At 38.2% G+C, this 12,656-nt stretch overlaps 1 long non-coding RNA gene across 3 annotated transcripts in view; it reads right to left on the reverse strand.

Moving 5' to 3' along the window:
• Positions 1 to 12,656, reverse strand: part of LOC118560077 — a 168,186-nt gene that overhangs the window by 124,636 nt on the left and 30,894 nt on the right. For 2 of the 3 annotated variants that reach the window (XR_004929055.1, XR_004929053.1), the window contains exon 3: positions 8,564 to 8,740. The exons of the other annotated variant lie outside the window; for it this stretch is intronic. This is a non-coding gene — a long non-coding RNA (uncharacterized LOC118560077). The remainder of the gene's footprint in view (positions 1 to 8,563; positions 8,741 to 12,656) is intronic. 3 annotated transcript variants of the gene reach the window in all.

Below are 12,656 nucleotides of genomic sequence, written 5' to 3' on the forward strand. Positions count from 1 at the left end.
TCTGTGCTGTTCATCCACACAGCACTCAAGCAGCTACTGAAGGGTGTAGTGACAGCAAAATCTTCCAAAAATCAACCCGGTGTATGCAAGAAACAATTTAAAGGACAAAGAACCAGCTGTGGGTTCGCCTGCCTGTGTATTGCTGGACCTGAGGCTTTGATTCTTGTTTCTTACAGATCATTATTTCAATCAGCATCTACTGTCACAGACTCATTAAGCGCAGTCGAAGCAAGCGTTGAGGTGACTACTGTACTAGTTGGACCTCGGATCTGGGAATGATGTCACACCCCAGTTGAGCGTGTTTAAGTGGGAATTGTACTTGCAAACCTGCTAACCAGTGGTATTTGCTGTGCCTAGCTGCTATTAGCTGCTAGTTCCAAACACACAAATAGAGGTTTACAGCACTGTGGCTGTTGTGTGTGTGTGTGTGTGTATATATATATATATATATATATATATATATATATATATATATATATATATATATATATATATATATATAGATAGATAGATAGATAGATAGATAGATAGATAGATAGATAGATAGATAGATAGATAGATAGATGGTAGGAATGCCTGAGAGGTCCTCGGGTCAGCAGAATCAACCATATCTCAGCTTGGTTGGCCCTGATTGACAGATTGGAAACTCAAACATCCAATCTTTTTGTGATCAGTCAACATATCATACCTAAGCACTACCCTACCAGGTCACATTAACTGCATTACTCTATAGTGTGGAATTACCTAGGGAAGAACACTTAGAGTTAGCTATTATGTGTAACAGCAAAATGTTAAAGAGTAGGTCAAAGGAAGGAGAAAGGTGTCAAGTTATTTGAAAGGAAACCATGTCTCCTATGGCATGTCAAGACATGTCTGCAGTTCCTTCAGGCTGTAAAAGGAAGGCTAAGTGGATAACAGGGAAGTTGGCCTGTTCAATCCATTTGAATTTCTGGCTTTTCAGGACCTGCATTATCTGGGGAATATGCTAAAACAGTGCAAAGTGTCAATTTCCAGAGATACCAGGTAGACAAAGTTAGAGAAAGCAGCAAAATTGGCCTTAATGCCTAAGACCACATTCCCAATTGTCTTTAAAATCTGTGTTTTTACATACGCAAACAGAGCCCTGATGACATTTAGCAGCCTGCTCTTTACTCACACATCCTAAGCTCATGACTGAACGACATCCTTTTATTCCTTCCATTTGAAGTTTCATAGCAACACAAAAAGGCTCTTGGGCTTAACTTCACCCAACACACTAATGCGTAGGGCCATTCTCTTCATTAAAAGAAGGAGGGGAAAAAAACACTTTCATTTTCAACTCAAACAAGCAAGTGTCTTGAAAAAAAAAGAGTAATATTCAGGAATAAAGAGAGGTGAGAGAGTTGGTCCCCTGTGAGATTTGCAGACTGTTATTTTCACTGAGATTTGCTCTGTTGTATTTCTCCAATAGGCTGTTGAGGGCTGTAGCAGGGGGATAGTCACGCTAGAGCTGCTTTGTATGAATAACATTTCATGTGCAATAATCTGTGGCTTTCTTGTCACAAAATTACACACAGGCACACACACACACACACACACACACACACACACCAACACACACATCCTCAGATGAGAAATGGCCTCCACCATGGCCAGGACCACAGATTTAGTGTTTGTAGAAAGACTGACAACAAGACAAAGATGGGAAAATCTTGTTTGCTTTTCTACGCCCTTGTTGTATTCATATAGTTTTTTTCTTTGTTTTTTTCAGATATGATTATTTTACTCAGAAGTGCCCTTTGGGTTTTACGTAACTGCTCTTACAACTTAAATTAAAACAATGGCAATTGATCCCTTTGATATTTGAGACATTGTTTCCCAAACTGTTTTATCAAAATGGGATCTCCTCTTGTTTGGTAAGCCATCCTATTGGCGATAAGCAATGATGCTATTTGAATACTGCACTGATATATACTGAGGATGCAATATTCCAATGATCATTCACCAAAGAATTAAACTTTTGAAGTAAAAATAGAGGAAATGTGAAGAGATTTAAACTAGCCTTTATGATTCTTGTGGGAAAATATGTCACATATAAGTTATTGTTGTAAAGAGTATTTTTTATATAACCCTCTAACATGCCCGAAGGGTATTTTTTTAGCGACAGTCTCTGACATCTGAAGAGAATTGAACTTGAGTTATCATAACTTCTATAAGCTGTTTTTCTTCTTGTTCTTTTCACTATCATCTGGCATCCACCCTTCCATTTAATGTCTCTCTGTCAGCACTGAAAATGAAGAAAAAAATGTGTCATTGAGTCATTTGTGCGTTCTGTCTGAATGATTATCAAAGCTGAAGTTTTGTCATCCCAATAAATTATGAATAAAGCAATTGAATCTGAGGTATGTTTTAGTAATCACCTCAAGCAAAACATGTAGGAAAAACAATATGAATGCAATAAGCTGTAATATAATGTGGTTCCTTCAGGTAGTGGGTTTAAATCACAACAAACAGAAAGCCCAGAAAAGCAGCCATGAATGGATGCTTTTCCTGTTGCAAGTGAAAATGGAACCACATGATGTTACTTTAAAAGCCTTCTCTTCTGATGTGGGTCTTAGCAAAACCTCCCATTGGTTCAAACCTGGTGCATGGCCCTGTGCTTATTGCACATGACTGCTTTATATGCAAATCTCAAATACTTGTAGTCTGGGACGTTTCATACCTATTTTGACAAGTGATGATTCCCAAGAGTCTACTGTAAGGAAATATGGTTATATGGCTTCTGAATATGAAGAGGTTGCTTATGTCTGGTTCACATGGAAAGACTGATTCCAATTGTCGACTGATTTTCAAAAACTGAGAGACCACACGCGACGATTAAAAACAGGTTTGCTCATACAGTTTGGTGTCCGGTCAAACAACAAGCACAACACAGCACACCGCTCTGAGGAACATTCAGATATTAGAATCTTGCAAAATCTTGCGAGATCAAATGTGAGTAAAGACTAAATAAAGATGGCTGACGAGGAAGAACAATGGCGATAGTTTGTTGACTAATTTTATCAGAGAGAAAAAAAAGAAAGGGCATTGGTTAAAGGAGTGGAGACAGTGCAAACAGGTGCTCTATGTTTGCTACTCTATGATATGGAGGTGAGTTGTGATTTTTTTTCTAGGGGTTTCTGTCATCTCTTTTTCTGATTGTGAAGTGCTAAATTGACCCAAACCCTGTTTCTTCTTATATTTTATTTCTTAATACGTGCCAGCAGTTCAAAGCTTCACAAAAAAAAAAAAAAAAAAACAGTTGGTGCATCTCTAACATAACGGATTAAAATATGCAAAATTTAAAATATGATTTAATTATTAAATTACTATTTCCTTTGAATCTCAATGAAAAGTGAGAATTATCACTTGAACTATATTCAGTGCACTGCGCCTTAGAAAACAACTTGTAAAAGTGTCACTTCCCTTTCTTCGGGACTTAAACTGTTTCAGAAAACAACTTGTAAAAGTGTCACTTCCCTTTCTCTGGGACTTAAACTGTTTCAGATAATTATAAATGTGATCGTTACAGATAACTACAGATCCACGGTCACTGTGGAGCTACAATGTAGTTACAAACCCTTGCCGTACGTGTTTTGTCCTGCCTCTGTGGCACAGTTTGAGTTTGCTCGTTTCACCCAATCTCCAATTAACAGTCATAGCAGGGAAAGGTAATTACAAAGCTAAGTGGGAGACGAGAAGTCACGCTGGGATGTGCTGCGTAGACACGCTAGTTCAGCCAAACAAGCACTTCCACCTGCCACCAAAAGATGCGCCACTCAAGGATCTATTAACCTACTCCTAATAAGTGTTTACTGAAATTAATTTCTAGATGGGAAGGTGCTGTAGGACAATCAGACATAGGAGACAATCATGAGAAGTTTCCAGCAAGGAAAGCTTGAATCAAGAGCCGACGCAGGATGAAACAAGGAAACAAGAGAAGACATTTAGCTTTCCAACAAGAGATGGCAGTCACATCTTAAATCATCAGGTGTGGGGATGCACCAAAACCACAAACTAGCCTATTATTTCTCTCTGCCAAACACACACACACACACACCTTTGTGGTGATACCATCTCTACCTCGAAGGTAATTCAAAACTTGATTAACAAGCTTGTTCAGCTTTAAAGAGCTATCAGGCTATACAGATGTGCTTTGAGGCACACTTGTAGCACCGGTTCGGTTTTGTTTTCACTTAGAGACAAGAGATCCCGGTGAACTAGGTTTAGAACTGTTTTAGTGTTTGTTCATGCCCAGACATGCCTGTGAGAACTGGCTTGTCAAGCAAGTCCATAGTCACACCAATCGCACAAATTCATGTTAAATCTTTTTAATGAAATACATTCCTTCTCCTACGTTCTCCTGGTGTACTGCTGCATCATATATTCAGGATAATAATGACTGATCAGGTGGTGCGCAGAAGTTGGTCCCCAATGTTTCTCGTGGGTCGCATAAAGTTTGTCATCCACACGCGGAAAGCTATTTACAAGAAGCAGGTGGCTGAGCAGTAAAGACCGAAGCGTCCCGCAGTCAAACATACTTGCACAAACACGCACACACGCGCACGCTGTCTCGTTATCACCGCTCGCTGTTAATTTACGGTCCTAGATGGAACATTCGAAAATGATACACCTGACGCTCAACCATATATCATTGGGGTGGGGGGGGGAGAAGCGAAGCCTGACTAGCAGCTGTCTTGTAATTTGCAGTTCTGTCATTACTGCAGATTATAGCAAACAGAGAGACACGCAGACCTGTTAGACAACAGCAATTCCATATTTTGCTGCAACGCAGCGCAGGTGCAGCCAGGAAAGGAGACGGATGATAGAGTTTCTCCCAGCTGTTGGTTTATGACGTATAATTAGTCTCATAACCATAGATGTCATTCAAAAACATATTGTCTTGGTTACGACAGTGAGCTCGTCACCTTGTTGCAGTTTCTCTTTTTTGGTTGGAATTTTTTTTCTCATTCATCTGGAGAGTGATGTTTCTGTTTTCTGCCTTTTATAGAAAACAATTAGGCAAAGCAGAAAATGAAAAGTAACTGGATAGCTGGTTAGGCTGATCGAATGGTGCATACTGTATGTAGGTGGGTAGAAAATAGTCGGTTTTGTCCTAATAATTCCTCCCTTATTTCTATTCTTCATTTTTCTTTACCTGGATTTTCCTCTATCATATTTTATTCTTTCCTTTTCCCTTGTTTTGTTTCTCCTCCTTCCTTCCTTCCTTTTTCCATTTTTCCTTTGCTCCTTATATTTCCCTCCTTTGTCTCCTTGTTTCCCTCTTTTCTTATTTTATTTCATATTTCCCAGTTTTTTATTGTGTTATTCCTTTCATTTGCATCCATCTTTCCTCTTTCTTACTGTCCTTCACTACTTCCATCTCACTTTATTAGTACTTAATTTCCTTCTTTCTTTCTTCTTATATCTTCTTTTCTTTTTTGGTTAGTTATGTTCTTTACTTTGTTCGTTCCCCTTTCTCCCTTCTTACTTATTTTCAAAATTATTATTTTTTTGTTTCCATATTTTTTTCTTCTTTCCTTTTGCATTTTTTCTTTCATTTGTTTCTTCAATTCTTCTTCCTCGATGTCCCAATTTCACTGGAGTACCTATAAAATCAATATAAATTGAACCAAATGCTTAAAAAAACATGACACAAATGCAAATTCCATCAATGTTATTTTCCTCTTATTCACGCAACTGTGAAGCTGCTGCTGCCACTGGAATGACAACCCTTGTTGGGATTCTGTCGCTTCAAGCCGGCAGATTTGAATGCTAAACCCATTAGCCAAGCATCACTCACAGTCAGAGCTGGCGATGATAAATAACCCAACCAGAGAAATCTGATTAGGAGAGATGGAGGCAGAGGTTCTGAAGAAATGAGTAACAGGAATGTTGCCGTTATCATGCCTCAGTCAGATTGGAAATCATATACCGAGGAAAAACGTGAAATGTTCATCCGGGGTGGTTTGTGTCAGCTGTTTTTCTTAAACATGGATTGGGACTCAAAATTGGGTCTTTGGTGGGTAGCAATTAAATGAAAGCTGAACTTTGTGTGCATGTTGCTGAGCCCTGACACTCCAAAGGAACGGATCTGCACAGAGCAGCCAAGTAAAGAGGTCCATTTCAGTCAAGAAGCAAAATCTTTATTGATGCCACTGTTTGCTTAAAGGTGCATAGCCACATTATTTGACTTTTTTATTTATATGTCAGCAGCTCACTTTGGTGACTGGCGACCTGTCCATGGTGTACCCTGCCTCTCGCCCAGTGAACGCTGGACATAGGCACCAGCCACCTCCGCGACCCCATGAGGGATTAAGCGGGTCAGAAAATGGATGGATGGATGGATGGATGGATGGATGGATGGATGGATGGATGGATGGATGGATGGATGGATGGATGGATGGATGGATAGATGGATGGATGGATGGATGGATGGACAGCCCACTTTGGTTGCATAAAAAGTTTTCATGACAGATTATCACCTCCTGCTGTTTTTGCTAAGTTTGTTAGTAAATAAAGCCTTTTGGGTTTATTTTTAATAACATAGGAAGTACAACACTGTGCATCCGCAGCAGGGGATAAAACAAGGAAGCGGCTAACGGCTATTAGCATCTTCCAGCAAAACAATGGTCAAAGATCCTGTGTAAAAAAAAATGCAAAACAAAATAAATAAGATTCCAAGAGTAAAAAGACTGCAATGTCGCTGAGAATACAGTATGAATGTTGGCGTTCACTGAATGGGACGCTAAACCTGCCGATTGCTCAGATGTGACTGCAGAGTTGACTGACGTGAGTAAATGTCCTGATATGGATTTAATTAATAACGGTTGGTCTTCGATCATAACCTGACTCTCGCCAGATGGGTGTAGTTCTGCTTAACTCCAAAAGGCTCCATACATCCATCTGGAATCACTACCATTGGGAGGGATTACAATGCCACATAAAATGGATGAGCCAATCAGGATTGCCGGGCGAGATTTTCACAGAAGTGACGTATCATAGAAGCAACTATTTGGATGCAGACAACAATGGCAGCTCGCAGCGAGTAAGCAGGGGTGACCAGATGTCCCCGAATTCCCGTTTTGAATGTCCTGTCCCTGGCAAAAGCTGTACCCGGAAATCTCCCCGATTTCAGTGCATCATGATTTCAAGGTTTTTGTTAGTGGAAATTATGGCTTCGGTTTCAATGTTGGTTTCTATTTGAGTGGTTGAAGTAGCACATCAGTAAATAAGTGGTTTATCTAGTCATATGTAAGGATTTTTGATAAGGCTCCTCCTTCTGAAATACATCTCCAGTGAAGCAATCCCAGATGGATGCGTGGAGCTCAGTGGTACGAAATCCATCTGGCGAGAGTCAGGTTACTTCGATCACGCCAAGCTGCTGCTTTACTTGGAGGCCTTGCAGAGGGTCAGGCTCGGGTCCAGCGTTATTTAAAAGTGATTTATTAATTAAGCAAACCGGCATCATGATAGCTGTGTGATACTGTCGGTAGATGGCACCATGTCTGTTTATAAGTGAATAATTCACATCCACTTACAATATACCATGTATACTTAATTATCCTAAGTGTGATGAATAATAAAGGGTCATATTTTAGTAAGAAATTCATCAGCAGCTTCTAAGCAATTATTTACATTTAGTTCTTATATATGTATGTATATATATATATATATATATATATATATATATATATATATATATATATATATATATACATACATTTCTAGTCTGTTGGTCTTCTTACATACTAGTGACACCAGTAGTCATATATTTTATCATCAATATTTATGGAAAACAAATGCTTTAAAAATGTTATTTCGAGAAGGTGTCATTCCGACAAACTGTGTGCTATTTGCATATCATGCCATGCATATTCTTATGGCAGTAGGAAAAACTAAAACATTTTCCCATTCATCAGCAATAATGATAAAAAAGTAAGGAGACCCAAGGACTCTGCTCTGACTCCTCACAATTAAAACCACATCTGCATGTAGCAATTACATCACATGACACTTTTTTGTGGTATCTTTGTCTAAATACTTATGGAAGTGTTCTTTCATAAGTATTTACACATTTTCTTAAAACTGATAAAGAAACTGCATGAAGTAAATGATGCAGTTATGCAAATTAAATGACTGTGGGGAAGCACATTTAAGCTGCTAAAGGTTTAAAGGCAGGAAAGAAGTGCAGCCTTATCTCTCTAATCAGATTTAGGATCACAAAGTTCCCTATGAAGGAGCTCTTAGACTTTAGGAGGGTAGAAAAAAATGGCACATTCATATAAAAAAAAACTTCATGGTTCTAAATTTGATTCATTTCATTTAAATAACACAAGTTCATAATAAATGTCATAACAAGCAATGTCCAGTTGAAATTATATTAAAAGCAGTCACATTTAACACTGTTCTAATAAAGTTCAGTTAAATCCAATTACAAGATAATCCAATTCAATATAGTCAGACTCAGTATATCGTTATTCATAAAATGCATGTTAATTAAAAAAAAAGTTTTATCTCCCAATGAAATGTATCAAGTCTTTACCGCCACCTTCCTGAGCAAACAGGATGGCATCAACGGTGAAGGGCGGAACTCCCTTTTAACAGGAAGGGACCTCCAGCAGAGGCAAACTCAGGAAGAGTGGTCCTCTGCCTCAATCGGCAGGATGTTGAGAGGGCAGGAAAGAGATACAGACAGACAAAAGCACCAGACCAGGGATACCTGCAGCGGGGAACGGAAACAGAAGGTGAACACAGAGATGTGGACAGCTTCTTGAGCTCACTTAAATCGAGTGTGTCCATATTAGCTTAGAAAAGAGAGGTAGGGGTTTATCAGTAATCATGGCACGGCCCAGCTCAGGGTCACACATGGTCCTAAAAGTCCTAAAATTAGCCGCCCACACTGGAAGCTGGTTAAACAACAGAGGAAACTGATGACTGCAGGCTCTTCTTGCCGTTTCACCTTTATTTACTTTATGGCCCCCAAGTAAACCTGTTCTCACAATAAAAGGGTGCTTGGGGGAATTATGGAGCTGTGAGATTTTAAACATTTGATGCAGCTTGGTCATTAAGAGCTCTACCGGATAAGGGAGGTTTAATTCTAATGTGGCTTTTACAAGAAGGGGATTTAGACAAGCTAAAACTGGGGATATACATTATGAATTTGGTATTTTGATCAGAACTTTAGTGGAAGCGTTTGGGATTACCCAAGCACATCACATTTTTATTTTTTATTTTTTTTGCTTTTAGTACAGCATTCAGACAACACATTTCCTAATTTTAGAAGCTATGTATGAGGGAAAAAGTCCATATTGTAAAGATATCTTAGGATATCAAGGAACATACACTGGTGAAAGAAACAATTGTTTCCTGACATTAATACTTTATAGGAAAAAAAGTACATGCTCTGATCACATGCTCTTGAGAAAATGAGATTGAAAAAATATTAACACAAAAGCTGGATTAATTAAATGTCTTTAATGATAAGGACCACTGATCAAAATTTCATTTTAATTAAACTGGGGTTTTGTAGAGAAAAATTACAACAATAATCATCTTAAGGCCCCTTATGAAGAAGTTAAACTCAAGTCCAACTAAGTGTAGACAAATTTAACGCACAGACAGACAGACAGACAGACAGACAGACAGGCAGACAGACAGACAGGCAGACAGACAGACAGACTATAATACATTTAAATATCTGATGTGGGTTATATGAACAACCTTCAAGCAGATATTAGACATACTGTTGATTGAGCCCAAAATTCTGCATTAAAAAATGTTTTTATTGACCTGGTGTAATTTTCTAATCATCGTATTTTATTAGCTGTACACAGAAAATTCTCACTAACAGAAATAAAGGCTTGGAAACTTCCGATATAGTATGTCTATACTGGTAAAAGCATAGCAATCGGTAAAAGTCGATTTCTAGCACTGAACATGGGCATTTTTACTGAAGCTTAGCTACTGTGTCTCCTTTAGTTTAAATAACAAGGAATAATAACTGAATAATTATAACCCAAGGCCTGACCTAAAGGCTATCTGAACTGTGACCTGGCCTAAACAGCTATAACTCTCACTATAATCAGTAAAGGAAACGAGGAGGTAAACAGACAGAGCCAATATCAATGTTAAGCTAGTGTAGTCGCGGCTAGCACCTGATAGACGGTGGGATAGACCAAAGGTCACAAGACAATACAGTCTATGGGCCCAGCAGAGATATAGAAAACAAAAACAACCGTGCATGACTCCTGTCAATCGAGAATCAGCAATAGCCTAACACGCCCCTTTCTGTTCTTTGTCAGACAGCTTGACTAAAAGGAATGAACCATCAAACACATGAGACAAGCCATGTGGAAAAAGCATGTCCACTGAAGATTCTCCCTTGCTGTGAAGCATTACAGAACTAACCACCACACCGCCATGCTATTAATTTGCACTCTATAGCAAAAGGTTTAATACAGCAAGAGCAGATACTTAATCACAGTCTGCCTTATATTAGATCCAATTTCTTGTGCCTTCTTGAGAGTATAAGATAGATTTAAACTAAGTATTTTTTTTTATATTTCTCCATCCATCTATAGTTAACTAAACTTTGCTAATCTTTGCTCAGCATGATCATGTAAAAATTCATCAGACTGTATATGTTCTGTTTTTCCAGACACACATTCTGACACAACGTTGCACCAAAACAGTTGGACTGCACCTGAATAGATATTTGCCCAGATTCGGTCACCTAAGGCAGACACATTCACCACTATTAGAGTATTCTTGTAAGGTCAAATTGCCCCGAACTCATTCATCATTGCAGGATTTTAAAAACTGTTTCATTCATTTATTATCTTACAACAACTGCCATACTGAAAATAGAAACATTTATTTAACATTTTGATCCAACGGAGCAGATCAAAGGCATTTAGTCTGAGGCCAGGACAAATATCGTGAGATTCATTACATTAAACAGCAAATCATCCCAGATAAGACTTTTCCAATGAAGCAAGGGTGCGCCGGCCCACCAAAGCAATAAGCCAACCTCCCCCCATTAATTATTGAGAACAAATTCAATTTCTGCTCACCACTTCACTTAGAAGCCTGTATGGCCTCCTATGTCTGCCCATGTTTAGGTTGCATAAGCATTCCAGGAGACAAACAATTGCACACACACACACACACACACACACACACACACACACACACACACACACACACACACACACACACACACACACACTGACTGACCTTTACCACTGAGTGTTATTAATACATGCAGGTCGTATTAGGAAAGGTTAACGAGCAGTAAGGCCAACAGCGCTCACATGGAATACAAACAATCATCAGTAGAAGCATAACCTTACACAGCCGGCAGAGAAAGCCACATGACAAGCTGTACCACTGAAAGATATTTATATTTGAGTGGGTTAAGATAAGATTCATTTCTTGCCATTGCATAAACAAAACAAACACCACGAGATTCAGGTGGGCTCCCCAACGACGCCCAGGTAAGAAAAAGAGGATGATAAAAAGAGGAATTTTATTTCACCTTTTGGGCGGGACAAAAACAGAAAGAATTTCAAGGGGAAATGAATGGACAGACCCTTGCTTTAATATTCAGTTCTCCTGCTCCTGTCATGATTCATTTACCAATGTGGGCCTTAAAAGGGATGGTTTGTATTTTTCCCATACTCAAAACAATCAAAATTTTCAACCTGCTCCTGATAACTACAAACATGATGTATTCAGAATGGAGTTATGCTTTTATGTTAAGTTCAGGTCTAAATGTGAAAATGCTAACATTTGACTTTATTATTTCAGCTGTGTTTTATTTAATCATATAATATAACACAGTCATTTAAAATAACAAAAGGTAGACCCTCCACAAAAACAAGTAAAGAGATAAAATATGAAATGAAAACTCCTATTACAAATGTACCTAATCTTAAAAATACTGAACAATAAAACTAAATCCGACAGATGATACGAACAGATTCTGTCATGCTAACATTTTGACAAATGCAATAAGAAAAATATATTGATCACTCTTAAAGATGGAGTTAAATTAAAGCAAAGAGCAATAACAAGACCAGCCCTGTTTAAAAAGGTTTTCAGAATAGGATTTACTGAGCAAAAGTCGACATAATAGTCAAAACAGAGCCAGTCTAGATTATATATGATATTGACATGCCTGAAAGTAGCCCACACCCAGATAATGAACCGCAGAAATGTAACCTTCAGCCATTAAACACATGAGGGGCCACATTAAAATAAACTTACAAAAACCTGAGCTTTGTTAAAAATCTCCGCTGGAAAAAAGATGTAACTTAATTACAAATGTAATGCTAGAGAAAGAGAAAAATCTAAAACACAGGGAGTCCCTTAAAGGTGATGAGCAATAACGTATCATACCACCAAGTATTAATGTGTTCTTACAAAAAAAACAGATTTTTAAAATAATGTTTCCTCTGTGAATCAAGGATATTCTGTAAAAGCCACCATTTACAGTCATGAACAAAATTATTCAAAGAAAACCCAACAATGGTCACTGAAATAACTTGAAAAACACAAGTAATAATAAATAAAAAAATACTAAAAATAGCCAATAAAAAACAGACATTGCTTTTGAATTGTGGTTCAACAAAACC

Source organism: Fundulus heteroclitus, chromosome 3 (genome assembly GCF_011125445.2).
Source record: "Fundulus heteroclitus isolate FHET01 chromosome 3, MU-UCD_Fhet_4.1, whole genome shotgun sequence".
Classification (NCBI taxonomy): Eukaryota; Metazoa; Chordata; class Actinopteri; order Cyprinodontiformes; family Fundulidae; genus Fundulus; species Fundulus heteroclitus.